The sequence below is a fragment of the Beta vulgaris genome, chromosome 6 (assembly GCF_026745355.1).
Source record: "Beta vulgaris subsp. vulgaris cultivar EL10 chromosome 6, EL10.2, whole genome shotgun sequence".
NCBI lineage: Eukaryota > Viridiplantae > Streptophyta > Magnoliopsida > Caryophyllales > Amaranthaceae > Beta > Beta vulgaris.
The window spans coordinates 27,279,255-27,301,924 of record NC_079207.1 but is presented as its reverse complement, the minus strand read 5'-3'; positions in this window follow the sequence as shown (position 1 = coordinate 27,301,924).

Below are 22,670 nucleotides of genomic sequence, written 5' to 3'. Positions count from 1 at the left end.
GACATCAGAATTGAGCAATTCCATAACCTGACATGTTTTTTACCATTGCTAAGGGGTTTGTGAGGTCAGAAACTGAATTTGTTGATGTCCGATTTTCTGTGTCCGTTTCATGCTCATCTTGGCCCAAAATCGTATTTTGGGCCAAACTTCTAGCTCGGACATCAGAATTGAGCAATTCCAAAGCCTGACATGTTTTTTACAATCCCTAAGTGGTTTGTGAGTTCAGAAACAGAATTCGTTGATGTCCGATTTTCCATGTTTGTTTTATGCTCATCTTGGCCCAAAATCGTAATTTGGGCCTAACTTCTAGCTCGGGCATGAGAATTGAGGAATTCCAAAGCCTGACATGTTTTTTCAGCATTTCTTAGGGGTTCGTGAGGTCAGAAATTGAATTCGTTGAAGTCCAATTTTCCGTATATGTTTCATGCTCATCTTGGCCTAAAATCGTAATTTGGGCCTAACTTCTAGCTCAGACATCAGAATTGAGAAATTCCAAAACCTGACATGTTTTTTTTACCAATTATAAGGGGATCGTGAGGTCAGAAACTGAATTCGTTGAAGTTCGATTTTTCGTGTCTGTTTCATGCTCATCTTGGCCCAAAATTGTAATTTCGGCCTAACTTCTAGCTCGGACATCAGAATTGAGCAATTCCAAAACCTGACATGACTTATAGCTCGGACATCAGAATTGAGCAATTCCAAAGCCTGACATGTTTTTTTTACCATTTCTAAGGGGTTCGTGAGGTTAGAAACCGAATTCGCTGAAGTCCGATTTTCCGTATCTGTTTCATGCTTATCTTGGCCTAAAGTCGTTATTTGGGCCTAACTTCTAGCTCGGACATCAGAATTGAGCTATTCCAAAGACTGACATATTATTTTTACCATTTATAAGGGGTTCATGTGGTCAGAAACTGAATTCGTTGAAGTCCGATTTTCCGTGCCTGTTTCATGCTCATCTTGGCCCAAAATTGTAATTTGGGCCTAACTTCTAGCTCGGACATCAGAATTGAGTAATTACAAAACCTGACATGTTTTTTACCATTTCTAAGGGGTTTGTGAGGTCAGAAACTGAATTCGTTGATGCCCAATTTTTCGTGACTGTTTCATGCTCATCTTGGCCCAAAATCGTATTTTGGGCCTAACTTCTAGCTCGGACATCAGAATTGAGCAATTCCAAACCATGACATGTTTTTTTTACCATTTCTAAGGGGTTCGTGAGGTCAGAAGCTGAATTTTTTGTGGTCCAATTTTCTGTGTCTGTTTCATGCTCATCTTGGCCTAAAATCGTTATTTGGGCCTAACTTCTAGCTCGGACATCAAAATTGAGCAACTCCAAAGCCTGACATGTTTTTTACAATCTGTAAGGGGTTTGTGATTTCAGAAACTGAATGCGTTGATGTCCGATTTTCCATGTCTGTTTCATGCTCATCTTAGCCCAAAATCGTGATTTGGGCCTAACTTCTAGCTCAGGCATCAGAATTGAGCAATTCCAAAGCCTGACATGTTTTTTCACCATTTCTAAGGGGTTCGTGAGGTCAGAAACTGAATTCGTTAAAGTCCAATTTTCCGTATATGTTTCATGCTCATCTTGACCTAAAATCGTAATTTGGGCCTAACTTCTAGCTCGGACATCAGAATTGAGAAATTCCAAAACCTGACATGTTTTTTTACCATTTATAAGAGGTTCGTGAGGTCAGAAACTGAATTCGTTGAAGTTCGATTTCCCGTGTCTGTTTCATGCTCATCTTGGCCAAAATTGTAATTTGGGCCTAACTTCTAGCTCGGACATCAGAATTGAGCAATTCCAAAACCTGACATAACTTATAGCTCGGACATCAGAATTGAGCAATTCCTAAGCCTGACATGTTTTTTTTACCATTTCTAAGGGGTTCGTGAGGTCAGAAACTGAATTCGTTGAAGTCCGATTTTCCGTATCTGTTTCATGCTCATCTTGGCCTAAAATTGTTATTTGGGCCTAACTTCTAGCTCGGACATCAGAATTGAGCAATTCCAAAACCTGACATGTTTTTTACCATTTCTAAGGGGTTTGTGAGGTCAGAAACTGAATTTGTTGATGTCCGATTTTCCGTGTCTGTTTCATGCTCATCTTGGCCCAAAATCGTATTTTGGGCCTAACTTCTAGCTCGGACATCAGAATTGAGCAATTCCAAAGCCTGACATGTTTTTTACAATCTCTAAGGAGTTTGTGAGTTCAGAAACTGAATTCGTTGATGTCCGATTTTCCATGTCTGTTTCATGCTCATCTTGGCCTAAAATAGTAATTTGGGCCTAACTTCTAGCTTGGGCATGAGAATTGAGGAATTCCAAAGCCTGAAATGTTTTTTCACCATTTCTAAGGGGTTCGTGAGGTCAGAAACTGAATTCGTTGAAGTCCAATTTTCCGTATCTGTTTCATGCTCATCTTGGCCTAAAATCGTAATTTGGGCCTAACTTCTAGCTCGGACATCAGAATTGAGAAATTCCAAAGCCTGACATGTTTTTTTACCATTTATAAGAGGTTCGTGAGGTCAGAAACTGAATTCGTTGAAGTTCGATTTTCCGTGTCTGTTTCATGCTCATCTTGGCCCAAAATTGTAATTTGGGCCTAACTTCTAGCTCGGACATCAGAATTGAGCAATTCCAAAACCTGACATAACTTATAGCTCGGACATCAGAATTGAACAATTCCAAAACCTTACATGTTTTTTTTACCATTTCTAAGGGGTTCGTGAGGTCAGAAACTGAATTCGTTGAAGTCCGATTTTCCGTATCTGTTTCATGCTCATCTTGGCCTAAAATCGTTATTTGGGCCTAACTTCTAGCTCGGACATCAGAATTGAGCAATTCCAAAACCTGACATGTTTTTTACCATTTCTAGGGGGTTTGTGAGGTCAGAAACTAAATTTGTTGATGTCCGATTTTCTGTGTCTGTTTCATGCTCATCTTGGCCCAAAATCGTATTTTGGGCCTAACTTCTAGCTCGGACATCAGAATTGTGCAATTCCAAACCCTGACATGTTTTTTACAATCTCTAAGGAGTTTGTGAGTTCAGAAACTGAATGCGTTGATGTCCGATTTTCCATGTCTGTTTCATGCTCATCTTGGCCCAAAATCGTAATTTGGGCCTAACTTCTAGCTCGGAATGAGAATTGAGCAATTCCAAAGCCTGACATGTTTTTTCACCATTTCTAAGGGGTTCGTGAGGTCAGAAACTGAATTCGTTGAAGTCCAATTTTCCGTTTATGTTTCATGCTCATCTTGGCCTAAAATCGTAATTTGGGCCTAACTTCTAGCTCAGATATCAGAATTGAGAAATTCCAAAACCTGACATGTTTTTTTTACCATTTCTAAGGGGTTGGTGAGGTCAGAAGCTGAATTCGTTGAAGTTCGATTTTCCGTGTCTGTTTCATGCTCATCTTGGCCCAAAATCGTAATTTGGGCCTAACTTCTAGCTCGGACATCAGAATTGATCAATTCCAAAACCTGACATAACTTATAGCTCGGACATATGAATTGAGCAATTCCAAAGCCTGACATGTTTTTTTTACCATTTCTATGGGGTTCGTGAGGTCAGAAACTGAATTCGTTGAAGTCCGATTTTCCGTATCTGTTTCATGCTCATCTTGGCCTAAAATCGTTATTTGGGCCTAACTTCTAGCTCGGACATCAGAATTGAGCAATTCCAAAACCTGACATGTTTTTTACCATTTCTAAGGGTTTTGTGAGGTCAGAAACTAAATTTGTTGATGTCCGATTTTCTGTGTCTGTTTTATGCTCATCTTGGCCCAAAATCGTATTTTGGGCCTAACTTCTAGCTCGGACATCAGAATTGTGCAATTCCAAAGCCTGACATGTTTTTTACAATCTCTAAGGGGTTTGTGAGTTCAGAAACTGAATTCGTTGATGTCCGATTTTCCATGTCTGTTTCATGCTCATCTTGGCCCAAAATCGTAATTTGGGCCTAACTTCTAGCTCGGGCATCAGAATTGAGCAATTCCAAAGCCTGACATGTTTTTTCACCATTTCTATGGGGTTCGTGAGGTCAGAAACTGAATTCGTTGAAGTCCAATTTTCCGTATATGTTTCATGCTCATCTTGGCATAAAATCGTAATTTGGGCCTAACTTCTAGCTCAGACATCAGAATTGAGAAATTCCAAAACCTGACATGTTTTTTTTACCATTTATAAGGGGTTCGTGAGGTCAGAAACTGAATTCGTTGAAGTTCGATTTTCCGTGTCTGTTTCATGCTCATCTTGGTCCACAATTGTAATTTGGGCCTAACTTCTAGCTCGGACATCAGTATTGATCAATTCCAAAACCTGACATAACTTATAGCTCGGACATAAGAATTGAGCAATTCCAAAGTCTGACATGTTTTTTTTACCATTTCTAATGGGTTTGTGAGGTCAGAAACTGAATTCGTTGATGTCCGATTTTCCGTGTCTGTTTCATGCTCATCTTGGCCCAAAATCGTATTTTGGGCCGAACTTCTAGCTCGGACATCAGAATTGAGAAATTCCAAAACATGACATGTTTTTTTTTTACCATTTCTAAGGGGTAGGTGAGGTCAGAAGCTGAATTTTTTGAAGTTTAATTTTTTGTGTCTGTTTCATGGTCATCTTGGCCCAAAATCGTAATATGGGCCTAACTTCTAGCTCGGACATCAGAATTGAGCAATTCCAAAGCCTGACATGTTTGTTTTACCATTTCTAAGGGGTTTGTGAGGTCGGAAACTGAATTTGTTGATGTCCGATTTTCCGTATATGTTTCATGCTCATCTTGACCTAAAATCGTTATTTGGGCCTAACTTCTAGCTCGGACATCAGAATTGAGCAATTCCAAAACCTGACATGTTTTTTACCATTCCTAAGGGGTTTGTGAGGTTAGAAACTGAATTTGTTGATGTCCGATTTTCTATGTCTGTTTCATGCTCATCTTGGCCCAAAATCGTATTTTGTGCCTAACTTCTAGCTCGGATATCAGAATTGAGTAATTCCAAAGCCTGACATGTTTTTTACAATCTCTAAGGGGTTTGTGAGTTCAGAAACTGAATTCGTTGATGTCCGATTTTCCATGTCTGTTTCATGCTCATCTTGGCCCAAAATCGTAATTTGGGCCTAACTTCTAGCTCGGGCATGCGAATTGAGCAATTCCAAAGCCTGACATGTTTTTTTCACCATTTCTAAGGGGTTCGTGAGGTCAGAAACTGAATTCGTTGAAGTCCAATTTTCCGTATATGATTCATGCTCATCTTGGCCAAAAATCGTAATTTGGGCCTAACTTCTAGCTCGGACATCAGAATTGAGAAATTCCAAAGCCTGACATGTTTTTTTTTTACCATTTCTAAGGGGTTAGTGAGGTCAGAAGCTGAATTTGTTGAAGTCCGATTTTCCGTGTCTGTTTCATGCTCATCTTGGCCCAAAATCGTAATTTGGGCTTAAATTCTAGCTCGGACATCATATTGAGTAATTCCAAAGCCTGACTTGTTTTTTTTACCATTTCTAAGGGGTTCGTGAGGTCAGATGCTGAATTCGTTGAAGTCCGATTTTCCGTATCCGTTTCATGCTCATCTTGGCCTAAAATCCTTATTTGGCCTATCTTTTAGCTCGGGCATCAGAATTGAGCAATTCCAAAGCCTGACATGTTTTTTCACCATTTCTAAGGGGTTCGTGAGGTTAGAAACTGAATTCGTTGAAGTCCGATTTTATGTATCTGTTTCATGCTCATGTTGGCCTAAAGTCGTTATTTGAGCCTAACTTCTAGCTCGGACATCAGAATTGAGAAATTCCAAAACCTGACATGTTTTTTTTTTACCATTTATAAGAGGTTCGTGAGGTCAGAAACTGAATTCGTTGAAGTTCGATTTCTGTATCTGTTTCATGCTCATCTTGGCCTAATGTCGTTATTTGGGCCTAACTTCTAGCTCGGCATCAGAATTGAGCAATTCCACAGCCTGACATGTTTTTTACAATCTCTAAGGGGTTTGTGAGTTCAGAAACTGAATGCGTTGATGTCCGATTTTCCGTGTCTGTTTCATGCTCATCTTGGCCCAAAATCATAATTTGGGCCTAACTTCTAGCTCGGACATCAAAATTGAGCAATTCCAAAGCCTGACATGTTTTTTTACCATTTCCAAGGGGTTAGTGGGGTCGGAAGCTGAATTTGTTGAAGTCTGATTTTCCGTGTATGTTTCATGCTCATCTTGGCCCAAAATCGTAATTTGGGCCTAACTTCTAGCTCGGACATCAGAATTGAGTAATTCCAAAACCTGACATGTTTTTTACCATTTCTATGGGGTTTATGAGGTCAGAAACTGAATTTGTTGATGTCCGATATTCCGTGTCTGTTTCATGCTCATCTTGGCCCAAAATCGTATTTGGGCCTAACTTCTAGCTCGGACATCAGAATTGAGCAATTTCAAAGCATGACATGTTTTTTTTTTACTATTTCTAAGGGGTTCGTGAGGTCAGAAGCTGAATTTTTTGAAGTCCAATTTTCTGTGTCTGTTTCATGCTCATCTTGGCCCAAAATCGTAATTTGGGCCTAACTTCTAGCTCGGACATCAGAATTGAGCAATTCCAAAGCCTGACATGTTTTTTTTTACCATTTCTAAGGGGTTCGTGAGGTTAGAAACTGAATTCGCTGAAGTCCGATTTTCCGTATCTGTTTCATGCTTATCTTGGCCTAAAGTCGTTATTTGGGCCTAACTTCTAGCTCGGACATCAGAATTGAGCTATTCCAAAGACTGACATTTATTTTTACCGTTTATAAGGGTTCATGAGGTCAGAAACTGAATTCGTTGAAGTCCGATTTTCCGTGTCTGTTTCATGCTCATCTTGGCCCAAAATTGTAATTTGGGCCTAACTTCTAGCTCGGACATCAGAATTGAGTAATTCCAAAACCTGACATGTTTTTTACCATTTCTAAGGGGTTTGTGAGGTCAGAAACTGAATTCGTTGATGTCCGATTTTTCGTGACTGTTTCATGCTCATCTTGGCCCAAAATCGTATTTTGGGCCTAACTTCTAGCTCGGACATCAGAATTGAGCAATTCCAAAGCATGACATGTTTTTTTACCATTTCTAAGTGGTTCGTGAGGTCAGAAGCTGAATTTTTTGTGGTCCAATTTTCTGAGTCTGTTTCATGCTCATCTTGGCCTAAAATCGTTATTTGGGCCTAACTTCTAGCTCGGACATCAGAATTGAGCAACTCCAAAGCCTGACATGTTTTAACAATCTCTAAGGTTTGTGAGTTCAGAAAATGAATTCGTTGATGTCGGATTTTCCATGTCTGTTTCATGCTCTTCTTGGCCCAAAATTGTGATTTGGGCCTAACTTCTAGCTCAGGCATCAGAATTGAGCAATTCCAAAGCCTGACATGTTTTTTCACCATTTCTAAGGGGTTCGTGAGGTCATAAACTGAATTCGTTGAAGTCCAATTTTCCGTATATGTTTCATGCTCATCTTGCCTAAATCTTAATTTGGGCCTAACTTCTAGCTCGGACATAAGAATTGAGAAATTCCAAAGCCTAACATGTTTTTTTTACCATTTCCAAGGGGTTAGTGAGGTCAGAAGCTGAATTTGATGAAGTCCGATTTTCCGGATCTGTTTCATGCTTATCTTGGCCTAAAGTCGTTATTTGGGCCTAACTTCTAGCTCGGGCATCAGAATTGAGCAATTCCAAAGCCTGACATGATTTTTTACCATTTCTAAGGGGTTCGTGAGGTTAGAAGCTGAATTCGTTGAAGTCCGATTTTCCGTGTCTGTTTCATGCTCATCTTGGCCCAAAATTGTAATTTGGGCCTAACTTCTAGCTCGGACATCAGAATTGAGTAATTCCAAAACCTGACATGTTTTTTTTTACCATTTCTATGGGGTTTCTGAGGTCAGAAACTGAATTTGTTGATGTCCGATATTCCGTGTCTGTTTCATGCTCATCTTGGCCCAAAATACGAACTTCTAGCTCGGACATCAGAATTGAGCAATTCCAAAGCATGACATGTTTTTTTTACCATTTCTAAGGGGTTCGTGAGGTCAGAAGCTGAATTTTTTGAAGTCCAATTTTCTGTGTCTGTTTCATGCTCATCTTGGCCCAAAATCGTAATTTGTGCCTAACTTCTAGCTCGGGCATCAGAATTGAGCAATTCCAATGCCTGACATGTTTTTTTTTACCATTTCTAAGGGGTTCGTGAGGTTAGAAACAGAATTCGCTGAAGTCCGATTTTCCGTATCTGTTTCATGCTTATCTTGGCCTAATGTCGTTATTGGGCCTAACTTCTAGCTCGGACATCAGAATTGAGCTATTCCAAAGACTGACATATTATTTTTACCGTTTATAAGGGGTTCGTGAGGTCAGAAACTGAATTCGTTGAAGTCCGATTTTCCGTGTCTGTTTCATGCTCATCTTGGCCCAAATTCGTAATTTGGGCCTAACTTCTAGCTCGGACATCCGAATTGAGTAATTCAAAACCTGACATGTTTTTTACCATTTCTAAGGGGTTTGTAGGTCAGAAGCTGAATTCGTTGAAGTCCTTTTTCCGTGACTGTTTCATGCTCATCTTGGCCCAAAATCGTAATTTGGGCCAAAACTTCTAGCTCGGACATCAGAATTGAGCAATTCAAAAGCTAGACATGTTTTTTTACCATTTCTAAGTGGTTCGTGAGGTCAGAAGCTGAATTCTTTGTGGCCAATTTCTGAGTCTGTTTCATGCTCATCTTGGCCTAAAATCGTATTGGGCCTAACTTCTAGCTCGGACATCAGAATTGAGCAACTCCAAAGCCTGACATGTTTTTAACAATCTCTAAGGGCTTTGTGAGTTCAGAAAATGAATTCGTTGATGTCGGATTTACCATGTCTGTTTCATGCTCTTCTTGGCCCAAAATTGTGATTTGGGCCTAACTTCTAGCTCAGGCATCAGAATTGAGCAATTCCAAATCCTGACATGTTTTTTCACCATTTCTAAGGGGTTCGTGAGGTCATAAACTGAATTCGTTGAAGTCCAATTCCGTATATGTTTTCAATGCCTCTTGGCCTAAAAATCTAATTTGGGCCTACTTCTAGCTCGGACATAATAATTGAGCAATTCCAAAGCCTAACATGTTTTTTTACCATTTCCAAGGGTTAGTGAGGTCAGAAGCTGAATTTGATGAAGTCCGATTTTCCGGATCTGTTTCATGCTTATCTTGGCCTAAAGTCGTTATTTGGGCCTAACTTCTAGCTCGGACATCAGAATTGAGCTATTCAAAAGACTGACATATTATTTTTACCATTTATAAGGGGTTCGTGAGGTCAAGAAACTGAATTCGTTGAAGTCCGATTTTCCGTGTCTGTTTCATGCTCATCTTGGCCAAAATTGTAATTTGGGCCTAACTTCTAGCTCGGACATCAGATTGAGTAATTCCAAAACCTGACATGTTTTTTACCATTTCTACGGGGTTTGTGAGGTCAGAAACTGAATTCGTTGATGTCCGATTTTTCGTGACTGTTTCATGCTCATCTTGACCCAAAATCGTATTTTGGGCCTAACTTCTAGCTCGGACATCAGAATTGAGCAATTCCAAAGCATGACATGTTTTTTTACCATTTCAAGGGGTTCGTGAGTCTAGAAGCTGAATTTTTTGTGGTCCAATTTTCTGTGTCTGTTTCATGCTATCTTGGCCTAAAAATCGTTATTTGGGCCTAACTTCTAGCTCGGACATCAGAATTGAGCAACTCCAAAGCCTGACATGTTTTTTACAATCTCTAAGGGGTTTCTGAGTTCAGAAACTGAATTCGTTGATGTCTGATTTTCCATGTCTGTTTCATGCTCATCGTGGCCCAAAATCGTGATTTGGGCCTAACTTCTAGCTCAGGCATCAGAATTGAGCAATTCCAAAGCCTGACATTTTTTCACCATTTCTAAGGGTTCGTGAGGTCAGAAACTGAATTCGTTGAAGTCCGATTTTCCGTATATGTTCATGCTCATCTTGGCCTAAAATCTTAATTTGGGCCTAACTTCTAGCTCGACATAAGAATTGAGAAAATTCCAAGCCTAACATGTTTTTTTTACCATTTCAAGGGGTTAGTGAGGTCAGAAGCTGATTTGATGAAGTCCGATTTCCGTGTCTTGTTCATGCTCATTTGGCCCAAAATCGTATTTGGGCCTAACTTCTAGCTCGGGACATCATATTGAGCAATTCCAAAGCCAGACATGTTTTTTTACCAATTTCTAAGGGTTCGTGAGGTCAGATGCTGAATTCGTTGAAGTCCGATTTTCCGTATCTATTCATGCTCATCTTGGCCTAAAATTCCTTATTTGGGCCTATCTTCTAGCTCGGACATCAGAATTGAGAAATTCCAAAGCCTGACATGTTTTTTTTACCATTTCTAAGGGGTTCGTGTGGTCAGAAGATGAATTTGTTGAAGTCTGATTTTCTGTGTCTATTTCATGCTCATGTTGACCCAAAATCGTAATTTGGGCCTAACTTCTAGCTCGGGCATCAGAATTGAGCAATTCCGAAGCCTGACATGTTTTTTTTACCATTTCTAAGGGGTTCGTTAGTTTAGAAGCTGAATTCGTTGAAGTCCGATTTTCCGTATCTGTTTCATGCTCATGTTGGCTTAAAGTCGTTATTTGGGCCTATTTTCTAGCTCTGACATCAGAATTGAGCAATTCCAAAGCATTAAATGTTTTTTTTACCATTTCTAAGGGGTTCGTGAGGTCAGAAGCTGAATTTTTTGAAGTCCAATTTTCTGTGTCTGTTTCATGCTCATCTTGGCCCAAAATCGTAATTTGGGCCCAACTTCTAGCTCGGACATCAAAATTGAGCAATTCCAAAGCCTGACATGTTTTTTTTACCATTTCCAAGGGGTTAGTGGGGTCGGAAGCTGAATTTGTTGAAGTCTGATTTTCCGTGTATGTTTCATGCTCATCTTGGCCCAAAATCGTAATTTGGGCCTAACTTCTAGCTCGGACATCAGAATTGAGTAAATTCCAAAACCTGAATGTATTTTACCATTTCTATGGGGTTTCTGAGGTCAGAAACTGAATTTGTTGATGTCCGATATTCCGTGTCTGTTTCATGCTCATCTTGGCGCAAAATCGTATTTGGGCCCAACTTCTAGCTCGGACATCAGAATTGAGCAATTTCAAAGCATGACATGTTTTTTTTTACCATTTCTAAGGGGTTTCGTGAGGTCAGAAGCTGAATTTGTTAAAGTCCGATTATCCGTGTCTGTTTCATGCTCATCTTAGCCCAAAATCGTAATTTGGGCCTAACTTCAAGTTCGGGCATCAGAATTGAGCAATTCCAAAGCCTGACATGTTTTTTTTTTACCATTTCTAAGGGGTTCGTGAGGTTAGAAACTGAATTCGCTGAAGTCCGATTTTCCGTATCTGTTTCATGCTTATCTTGGCCTAAAGTCGTTATTTGGGCCTAACTTCTAGCTCGGACATCAGAATTGAGCTATTCCAAAGACTGACATATTATTTTTACCATTTATAAGGGGTTCGTGAGGTCAGAAACTGAATTCGTTGAAGTCCGATTTTCCGTGTCTGTTTCATGCTCATCTTAGCCCAAAATTGCAATTTGGGCCTAACTTCTAGCTCGGACATCAGAATTGAGTAATTCCAAAACCTGACATGTTTTCTACCATTTCTAAGGGGTTTGTGAGGTCAGAAACTGAATTCGTTGAAGTCCGATTTTTCGTGACTGTTTCATGCTCATCTTGGCCCAAAATCGTATTTTGGGCCTAACTTCTAGCTCGGACATCAGAATTGAGCAATTCCAAAGCATGACATGTTTTTTTACCATTTCTAAGGGGTTCGTGAGGTCAGAAGCTGAATTTTTTGTGGTCCAATTTTCTGTGTCTGTTTCATGCTCATCTTGGCCTAAAATCGTTATTTGGGCCTAACTTCTAGCTCGGACATCAGAATTGAGCAACTCCAAAGCCTGACATGTTTTTTACAATCTCTAAGGGGTTTGTGAGTTCAGAAACTGAATTCGTTGATGTCCGATTTTCCATGTCTGTTTCATGCTCATCTTGGCCTAAAATCGTGATTTGGGCCTAACTTCTAGCTCAGGCATCAGAATTGAGCAATTCCAAAGCCTGACATGTTTTTTCACCATTCTAAGGGGTCTGAGGTCATAAACTGAATTCGTTGAAGTCCAATTTTCCGTATATGTTTCATGCTCATCTTGGCCTAAAATCTTAATTTGGGCCTAACTTCTAGCTCGGACATAAGAATTGAGAAATTCCAAAGCCTAATATGTTTTTTTACCATTTCCAAGGGGTTAGTGAGCTCAGAAGCTGAATTTGATGAAGCCCGATTTTCCGTGTCTGTTTCATGCTCATCTTGGCCCAAAATCGTAATTTGGGCCTAACTTCTAGCTCGGACATCATATTGAGCAATTCCAAAGCCAGACATGTTTTTTTACCATTTCTAAGGGGTTCGTGAGGTCAGATGCTGAATTCGTTGAAGTCCGATTTTCCGTATCTGTTTCATGCTCATCTTGGCCTAAAATCCTTATTTGGGCCTAACTTCTAGCTCGGACATCAGAATTGAGAAATTCCAAAGCCTGACATGTTTTTTTTACCATTTCTAAGGGGTTCGTGTGGTCAGAAGCTGAATTTGTTGAAGTCTGATTTTCTGTGTCTATTTCATGCTCATTTGGCCCAAAATCGTAATTTGGGCCTAACTTCTAGCTCGGGCATCAGAATTGAGCAATTCCAAAGCCTGACATGTTTTTTTTACCATTTCTAAGGAGTTCGTGAGGTTAGAAGCTGAATTCGTTGAAATCCGATTTTCCGTATCTGTTTCATGCTCATGTTGGCTTAAAGTCGTTATTTGGGCCTAACTTCTAGCTCGGACATCAGAATTGAGCAATTCCAAAGCCTGACATGTTTTTTTTTTACCATTTTTAAGGGTTCGTGAGGTTAGAAACTGAATTCGCTAAAGTTCGATTTTCCGTATCTGTTTCATGCTCATCTTGGCCTAAAGTCGTTATTTGGGCCTAACTTCTAGCTCGGACATCAGAATTGAGCAATTCCAAAGCCTGACATGTTTTTTACAATCTCTAAGGGGTTTGTGAGTTCAGAAACCGAATTCGTTGATGTCCGATTTTCCGTGTCTGTTTCATGCTCATCTTGGCCCAAAATCGTAATTTGGGCCTAACTTCTAGCTCGGGCATCAGAATTGAGCAATTCCAAAGCCTGACATGTTTTTTTTTACCATTTCTAAGGGATTCGTGAGGTTAGAAACTTAATTCGCTGAATTCCGATTTTCCGTATCTATTTCATGCTCATCTTGGCCTAAAGTCGTTATTTGGGCCTAACTTTTAGCTCGAACATCAGAATTGAGCTATTAAAAAGTCTGGCATGTTTTTTTTACCATTTATAAGGGGTTCGTGAGGTCAGAAAGTGAATTCGTTGAAGTCCGATTTTCCGTGTCTGTTTCATGCTCATCTTGGCCCAAAATTGTAATTTGGGCCTAACTTCTAGCTCGGACATCAGAATTGAGTAATTCCAAAACCTGACATGTTTTTTACCATTTCTATGGGGTTTCTGTGGTCAGAAACTGAATTTGTTGATGTCCGATATTCCGTGTCTGTTTCATGCTCATCTTGGCCCAAAATACAAACTTCTAGCTCGGACATAAGAATTGAGCAATTCCAAAGCATGACATGTTTTTTTTTACCATTTCTTAGGGGTTCGTGAGGTCAGAAGCTGAATTTTTTGAAGTCCAATTTTCTGTGTCTGTTTCATGCTCATCTTGGCCTAAAATCGTAATTTGGGCCTAACTTCTAGCTCGGGCATCAGAATTGAGCAATTCCAAAGCCTGACATGTTTTTTTTTACCATTTTTAAGGGGTTCGTGAGGTTAGAAACCGAATTCGCTGAAGTCCGATTTTCCGTATCTGTTTCATGCTTATTTTGGCCTAAAGTCGTTATTTGGGCCTAACTTCTAGCTCGGACATCAGAATTGAGCTATTCCAAAGACTGACATGTTTTTTACAATCTCTAAGGGGTTTGTAAGTTCAGAAACCGAATTCGTTGATGTCCGATTTTCCGTGTCTGTTTCATGCTCATCTTGGCCCAAAATCGTAATTTGGGCCTAACTTCTAGCTCAGGCATCAGAAATGAGCAATTCCAAAGCCTGACATGTTTTTTCACCATTTCTAAGGGGTTCGTGAGGTCATAAACTGAATTCGTTGAAGTCCAATTTTCCGTATATGTTTCATGCTCATCTTGGCCTAAAATCTTAATTTGGGCCTAACTTCTAGCTCGGACATAAGAATTGAGAAATTCCAAAGCCTGACATGTTTTTTTTACCATTTCTAAGGGGTTAGTGAGGTCAGAAGCTGAATTTGTTGAAGTCCGATTTTCCGTGTCTGTTTCATGCTCATCTTGGCCCAAAATCGTAATTTGGGCCTAACTTCTAGCTCGGACATCATTATTGAGCAATTCCAAAGCCAGAAATGTTTTTACCATTTCTAAGGGGTTCGTGAGGTAAGATGCTGAATTCGTTGAAGTCCGATTTTCCGTATCTGTTTCATGCTCATCTTGGCCTAAAATCCTTATTTGGGCCTATCTTCTAGCTCTGAAATCAGAATTTAGAAATTCCAAAGCCTGACATGTTTTTTCACCATTTCTAAGTGGTTCGTGTGGTCAGAAGATGAATTTGTTGAAATCTGTTTTCCTGTGTCTGTTTCATGCTCATGTTGGCCCAAAATCGTAATTTGGGCCTAACTTCTAGCTCGGGCATCAGAATTGAGCAATTTCAAAGCCTGACATTTTTTTTTTTTACCATTTCTAAGGGGTTCATGAGGTTAGAAGCTGAATTAGGTGAATTCCGATTTTCCGTATCTGTTTCATGCTCATGTTGGCCTAAAGTCGTTATTTGGGCCTAACTTCTAGCTCGGACATCAGAATTGAGCAATTCCAAAGCCTGACATGTTTTTTTTTACCATTTCTAAGGGGTTCGTGAGGTTAGAAACTGAATTCGCTAAAGTTCGATTTTCCGTATCTGTTTCATGCTCATCTTGGCCTAAAGTCGTTATTTGGGCCTAACTTCTAACTCGGACATCAGAATTGAGCAATTCCAAAGCCTGACATGTTTTTTACAATCTCTAAGGGCTTTGTGAGTTCAGAAACTGAATTTGTTGATTTCCGATATTCTGTGTCTATTTCATGCTCATCTTGGCCCAAAATCGTAATTTGGGCCTAACTTCTAGCTCGGGCATCAGAATTGAGCAATTCCAAAGCCTGACATGTTTTTTTTACCATTTCTAAGGGGTTCGTGAGGTTAGAAACTGAATTCGCTAAAGTCCAATTTTCCGTATCTGTTTCATGCTCATCTTGGCCAAAAGTCGTTATTTGGGCCTAACTTCTAGCTCGGACATCAGAATTGAGCTATTCCAAAGACTGACATATTATTTTTACCATTTATAAGGGGTTCGTGAGGTCAGAAACTTAATTCGTTGAAGTTCGATTTTCTGTGTCTGTTTCATGCTCATCTTGGCCCAAAATTGTAATTTGGGCCTAACTTCTAGCTCGGACATCAGAATTGAGCAATTCCAAAACCTGACATAACTTCTAGCTCGGACATCAGAATTGAGCAATTCCAAATAGGGATGGCAAATGGGCGGGGCGGATGCGGATACCCCTAAATCCAGACCCACCTCCACCTAAATTTTCCATACCCACCACCTACCCGCCAACCATGGCGGGTACAAGTTTCCATATCCACCTCCGCCCACGTGGGTATAAGGTTATACCTACATCCGCTCCACCACCCAAGTGGATATCCATTACCCACTTATACCGGCCCATCACCTAGGTTGATTTTCCACCGGCCCACCTGATTTATTTTCTATATATAACCTATTATATAAAATAATTATTAAAAACTCCCATTTCAAACAAAAAAAAGTACACATTCTTAGTATTCATATTTCTTAATTATTTTTTACAATTATTTAGATTTATGAACATAATTCTTTATTTTAAAAAGGTTAAATTAGTAAATATTATACAGGACGGATGGATATGGGCGGGGCGGGCGGATATGGGGGGGGGGGGTGGATTTGGGGCGGATGTGACCTCATATCCACCACCTACCCACCACCCTTGGCGGATTTGACTTTTCGCATCCAAACCCACCCACTACCCACCAAAGTCATATCCATACCCGCCCCAACTGGGGCGGATGCGGTGTGAAACCCGCCAAATTATACCAACCTGCCATCCCTAATTCCAAAGCCTGACATGTTTTTTTTACCATTTCTAAGGGGTTCGTGAGGTCATAAACTGAATTCGTTGAAGTCCGATTTTCCATATCTGTTTCATGCTCATCTTGGCCTAATATCGTTATTTGGGCCTAACTTCTAGCTCGGACATCAGAATTGAGCAATTCCAAAGCCTGACATGTTTTTGACAATCTCTAAGGGGTTTGTGAGTTCAGATACTGAATTCGTTGATGTCCGATTTTCCGTGTCTGTTTCATGCTCATCTTGGCCCAAAATCGTATTTGGGCCTAACTTCTAGCTCGGACATCAGAATTGAGCAATTCCAAAGCATGACATGTTTGTTTTTACCATTTCTAAGGGGTTGGTGAAGTCAGAAGCTGAATTTTTTGAAGTCCAATTTTTTGTGTCTGTTTCATGGTCATCTTGGCCCAAAATCGTAATTTGGGCCTAACTTCTAGCTCGGACATTAGAATTGAGCAATTTCAAAGTCTGACATGTTTTTTTTTTACCATTTCTAAGGGGTTCGTGAGGTCAGAAATTGAATTCGTTGAAGTCTGTTTTTCCGTATCTTTTTCATGCTCATCTTGGCCTAAAATCGTTATTTGGGCCTAACTTCTAGCTCGGACATCAGAATTGAGCAATTCCAAAGCCTGACATGTTTTTTACAATCTCTAAGGGGTTTGTGAGTTCAGAAACTGAATTCGTTGACGTCCGATTTTCGTGTCTGTTTCATGCTCATCTTAGCCCAAAATCGTAATTTGGGCCTAACTTCTAGCTCGGACATCAGAATTGAGCAATTCCAAAGCCTGACATGTTTTTTTTTTTAATTTCTAAGGGGTTCGTGAGGTTAGAAACTGAATTCGTTGAAGTCAGATTTTTCGTATCTGTTTCATGCTCATCTTGGCCTAAAAACATTATTTGGGCCTAACTTCTAACTCGGACAGCAGAATTGAGCAATTCCAAAGCCTAACATGTTTTTTACAATCTCTAAGGGGTTTGTGAGTTCAGAAACTGAATTTGTTGATGTCCAATTTTCTGTGTCTGTTTCATGCTCATCTTGGCCCAAAATCGTAATTTGGGCCTAACTTGTAGCTCGGGCATCAGAATTGAGCAATTCCAAAGCCTGACAGGTTTTTTTTTACCATTTCTAAGGGGTTCGTGAGGTTAGAAACTGAATTCGCTAAAGTCCGATTTTCAATATCTGTTTCATGCTCATCTTGGCCTAAAGTCGTTATTTGGGCCTAACTTCTAGCTCGGACATCAGAATTGAGCAATTCCAAAGCCTGACTTGTTTTTTACAATCTCTAAGGGTTTGTGAGTTCAAAAACTGAATTTGTTGATGTCCGATTTCCTGTGTCTGTTTCATGCACATCTTGGCCCAAAATCGTAATTTGGGCCTAATTTCTAGCTCGGGCATCAGAATTGAGCAATTCCAAAGCCTGACATGTTTTTTTTACCATTTCTAAGGGGTTCGTGAGGTTAGAAACTGAATTCGCAAAAGCCCGATTTTCCCTATCTGTTTCATGCTCATCTTGGCCTAAAGTAGTTATTTGGGCCTAACTTTTAGCTCGGACATCAGAATTGAGCTATTCCAAAGACTGACATCTTATTTTTACCATCTATAAGGGGTTCATGAGGTCAGAATCTGAATTCGTTGAAGTTCGATTTTCCCTGTCTGTTTCATGCTCATCTTGGCCCAAAATTGTAATTTGGGCCTAACTTTTAGCTCGGACATCAGAATTGAGGAATTCCAAAACCTGACATAACTTCCAGCTCGGACATCAGAATTGAGCAATTCCAAAAGCCTGAAATGTTTTTTTTTAACAATTCTAAGGGGTACGTGAGGTCAGAAACTGAATTCGTTGAAATCCGATTTTCCGTATCTGTTTCATGCTCATCTTGGCCTAATATCGTTATTTGGGCCTAACTTCTAGCTCGGACATCAGAATTGAGCAATTCCAAAGCCTGACATGTTTTTGACAATCTCTAAGGGTTTGTGAGTTCAGAAACTGAATTCATTGATGTCCGATTTTCCGTGTCTGTTTCATGCTCATCTTGGCCCAAAATACGGCCTAACTTCTAGCTCGGACATCAGAATTGAGCAATTCCAAAGCATGACATGTTTTTTTTACCATTTCTAAGGGGTTGGTGAGGTCGGAAGCTGAATTTTTTGAAGTCCAATTTTCTTTGTCTGTTTCATGGTCATCTTGGCCCAAAATCGTAATTTGGGCCTAACTTCTAGCTCGGACATGAGAATTGAGCAATTCCAAAGCCTGACATGTTTTTTTTTTACCATTTCTAAGGGGTTCATGAGGTCAGAAACTGAATTCGTTGAAGTCTGATTTTTCGTATCTGTTTCATGCTCATCTTGGCCTAAAATCGTTATTTGGGCCTAACTTCTAGCTCGGACATCAGAATTGAGCAATTACTAAGCTTGACATGTTTTTTACAATCTCTATGGGGTTTGTGAGTTCAGAAACTGAATTCGTTGATGTCCGATTTTCGTGTCTGTTTCATGCTTATCTTGGCCCAAAATCGTAATTTGGGCCTAACTTCTAGCTCGGGCATCAGAATTGAGCAATTCCAAAGCCTGACATATTTTTTTTTCATTTCTAAGGGGTTCGTGAGGTTAGAAACTGAATTCGTCGAAGTCAAAGTTTTCGTATTTGTTTCTTGTTCATCTTGGCCTAAAGTCGTTATTTGGGCCTAACTTCTAACTCAGACATCAGAATTGAGCAATTCCAAAGCCTGACATGTTGTTTACAATCTCTAAGGGGTTTGTGAGTTCAAAAACTGAATTTGTTGATGTCCGATTTTCTGTGTCTGTTTCATGCTCATCTTGGCCCAAAATCGTAATTTGGGCCTAATTTCTAGCTCGGGCATCAGAATTGAGCAATTCCAAAGCCTGTCATGTTTTTTTACCATTTCTAAGGGCTTCGTGAGGTTAGAAACTGAATTCGCTAAAGTCCGATTTTCCGTATCTGTTTCATGCTCATCTTGGCGTAAAGTCGTTATTTGGGCCTAACTTCTAGCTCGGACATCATAATTGAGCTATTCCAAAGACTGACATATTATTTTTACCATTTATAAGGATTTCATGAGGTCAGAAACTGAATTCGTTGAAGTTCGATTTTCCGTGTCTGTTTCATGCTCATCTTGGCCCAAAATTGTAATTTGGGCCTAACTTCTAGCTCGGACATCAGAATTGAGCAATTCCAAAACCTGACATAACTTCTAGCTCGGACATCAGAATTGAGCAATTCCAAAGCCTGACATGTTTTTTTTACCAATTCTAAGGGGTTCGTGAGGTCAGAAACTGAATTCGTTGAAGTCCAATTTTCCGTGTCTGTTTCATGGTCATCTTGGCCCAAAATCGTATTTTGGGCCTAACTTCTAGCTCGGACATCAGAATTGAGCAATTCTAAAGCATGACATGTTTTTTTATACCATTTCAAAGGGGTTGGTGAGGTCAAAGCTGAATTTTTTGAAGTCCAATTTTCTGTGTCTGTTTCATGGTCATCTTGGCCCAAAATCGTAATTTGGGCCTAACTTCTAGCTCGGACATGAGAATTGAGCAATTCCAAAGCCCGACATGTTTTTTTTACCATTTCTAAGGGGTTCGTGAGCTCAGAAACTGAATTCGCTGAAGTCTGATTTTCCGTATCTGTTTCATGCTCATCTTGGCCGAAAATAGTTATTTGGGCCTATATTCTAGCTCGGACATCAGAATTGAGCAATTCCAAAGTCTGGCATGTTTTTTACAATCTCTAAGGGGTTTGTGAGTTCAGAAACTGAATTCGTTGATGTCCGATTTTCGTGTCTGTTTCATGCTCATCTTGGCCCAAAATCGTAATTTGGGCCTAACTTCAAGCTCGGGCATCAGAATTGAGCAATTCCAAAGCCTGACATGTTTTTTTTCATTTCTAAGGGGTTCGTGAGGTTAGAAACTGAATTCGTCGAAGTCTGATTTTTCGTATCTGTTTCATGCTCATGTTGGCCTAAAGTCGTTATTTGGGCCTAACTTCTAACTCGGACATCATAATTGAGCAATTCAAAAACCTGACATGTTTTTTACAATCTCTAAGGCGTTTGTGAGTTCAGAAACTGAATTTGTTGATGTCCGATTTTCTGTGTCTGTTTCATGCTCATCTTGGCCCAAAATCGTAATTTGGCCTAACTTCTAGCTCGGGCATCAGAATTGTGCAATTCCAAAGCCTGACATGTTTTTTTTACCATTTCTAAGGGGTTCGTGAGGTTAGAAACTGAATTCGCTAAAGTCCGATTTTTCGTATCTGTTTCATGCTCATCTTGGCCCAAAATTGTAATTTGCGCCTAACTTCTAGCTCGGACAATAGAATTGAGCAATTCCAAAACCTGACATAACTTCTAGCTCGGACATCAGAATTGAGCAATTCCAAAGCCTGACATGTTTTTTTTTTTTTACCCATTTTAAGAGGTTCGTGAGGTCAGAAACTGAATTCGTTGAAGTCCGATTTTCCGTATCTGTTTCATGCTCATCTTGACCTAATATCGTTATTTGGGCCTAACTTCTAGCTCGGACATTAGAATTGAGCAATTCAAAGCCTGACATGTTTTTGACAACTCTAAGGGGTTCGTGAGTTCAGAAACTGAATTCGTTGATGTCCGATTTTCCGTGTCTTTTCATGCTCATCTTGGCCCAAAATCGTATTTTGGGCCTAACTTCTAGCTCGGACATCAGAATTGAGCAATTCCAAAACCTGACATAACTTCTAGCTCAGACATCATAATTGAGCAATTCCAAAGCCTGACAAGTTTTTTTTTTTTTTTTACCATTTTTAAGAGGTTCGTGAGGTCTGAAACTGAATTCGTTGAAGTCCGATTTTCCGTATCTGTTTCATGCTCATCTTGACCTAATAACGTTATTTGGGCCTAACTTCTAGCTCGGACATCAGAATTGAGCAATTCCAAAGCCTGACATGTTTTTGACAATCTCTAAGGTGTTTGTGAGTTCAGAAACTGAATTCGTTGATGTCCGATTTTCCATGTCTGTTTCATGTTCATCTTGGCCTCAAATCGTATTTTGGGCCTAACTTCTAGCTCGGACATCAGAATTGAGCAATTCCAAAGCATGAAATGTTTTTTTTACCATTTCTAAGGGGTTGGTGAGGTCAGAAACTGAATTTTTTGAAGTCCAATTTTCTGTGTCTGTTTCATGCTCATCTTGGCCCAAAATCCTAATTTGGGCCTAATTCTAGCTCGGACATCAAAATTGAGCAATTCCAAAGCCTGGCATGTTTTTTTTACCATTTCTAGGGGGTTCGTGAGGTCAGATGCAGAATTCGTTGAAGTCTGATTTTCCGTATCTGTTTCATGCTCATCTTGGCCTAAAGTCGTTATTTGGGCCTAACTTCTAGCTTGGACATCAGAATTGAGCTATTCCAAAGATTGACATATTATATTAACCATTTATAAGGGGTTCGTGAGGTCAGAAACTGAATTCGTTTAATTCCGATTTTCCGTGTCTTTTTCATGCTCATCTTGGCCTAAAATTGTAATTTGGGCCTAACTTCTAGCTCGGACATCAGAATTGAGTAATTCCAAAACCTGACATGTTTTTTACCATTTCTAAGGGGTTTGTGAGGTCAGAAACTGAATTCGTTGAAGTCTGATTTTCCGTATCTGTTTCGTGCTCATCTTGGCCTAAAATCGTTATTTGGGCGTAACTTCTAGCTCGGACATCAGAATTGAGCAATTCCAAAGCCTGACATGTTTTTTACAATCTCTAAGGGGTTTGTGAGTTCAGAAAATGAATTCGTTGATGTCCGATTTTCCATGTCTGTTTCATGCTCATCTTGGCCCAAAATCGTAATCTGGGCCTAACTTCTAGCTCGGGTATCAAAATTGAGCAATTCCAAAACCTGACATGTTTTTTTACCATTTCTAAGGGGTTCGTGAGGTCAGAAACTGAATTCGTTGAAGTCTGATTTTCCGTATCTGTTTCATGCTCATCTTGGCCTAAAGTCGTTATTTGGGCCTAACTTCTAGCTCGGACATCAGAATTGAGCTATTCAGAAGACTAACATATTATTTTTACCATTTAAAGGGGTTGTGAGGTCAGAAACTGAATTCGTTGAAGTCCGATTTTCCGTGTCTGTTTCATGCTCATCTTGGCCCAAATTGTAATTTGGGCTAACTTCTAGCTCGGACATCAGAATTGAGATTCAATGACTAACTTTAGCTCGGACATCAGAATTGAGCAATTCCAAAGCCTGACATGTTTTTTTTACCATTTCTAAGGGGTTCGTGAGGTCAGAATTGAATTCGTTGAAGTCCGATTTTCCGTATCTGTTTCATGCTCATCTTGGCCTAAAATCGTTATTTGGCCTAACTTCTAGCTCGGACATCAGAATTGAGCAATTCCAAAGCCTGACATGTTTTTTACCATTTTAAGGGTTTGTGAGT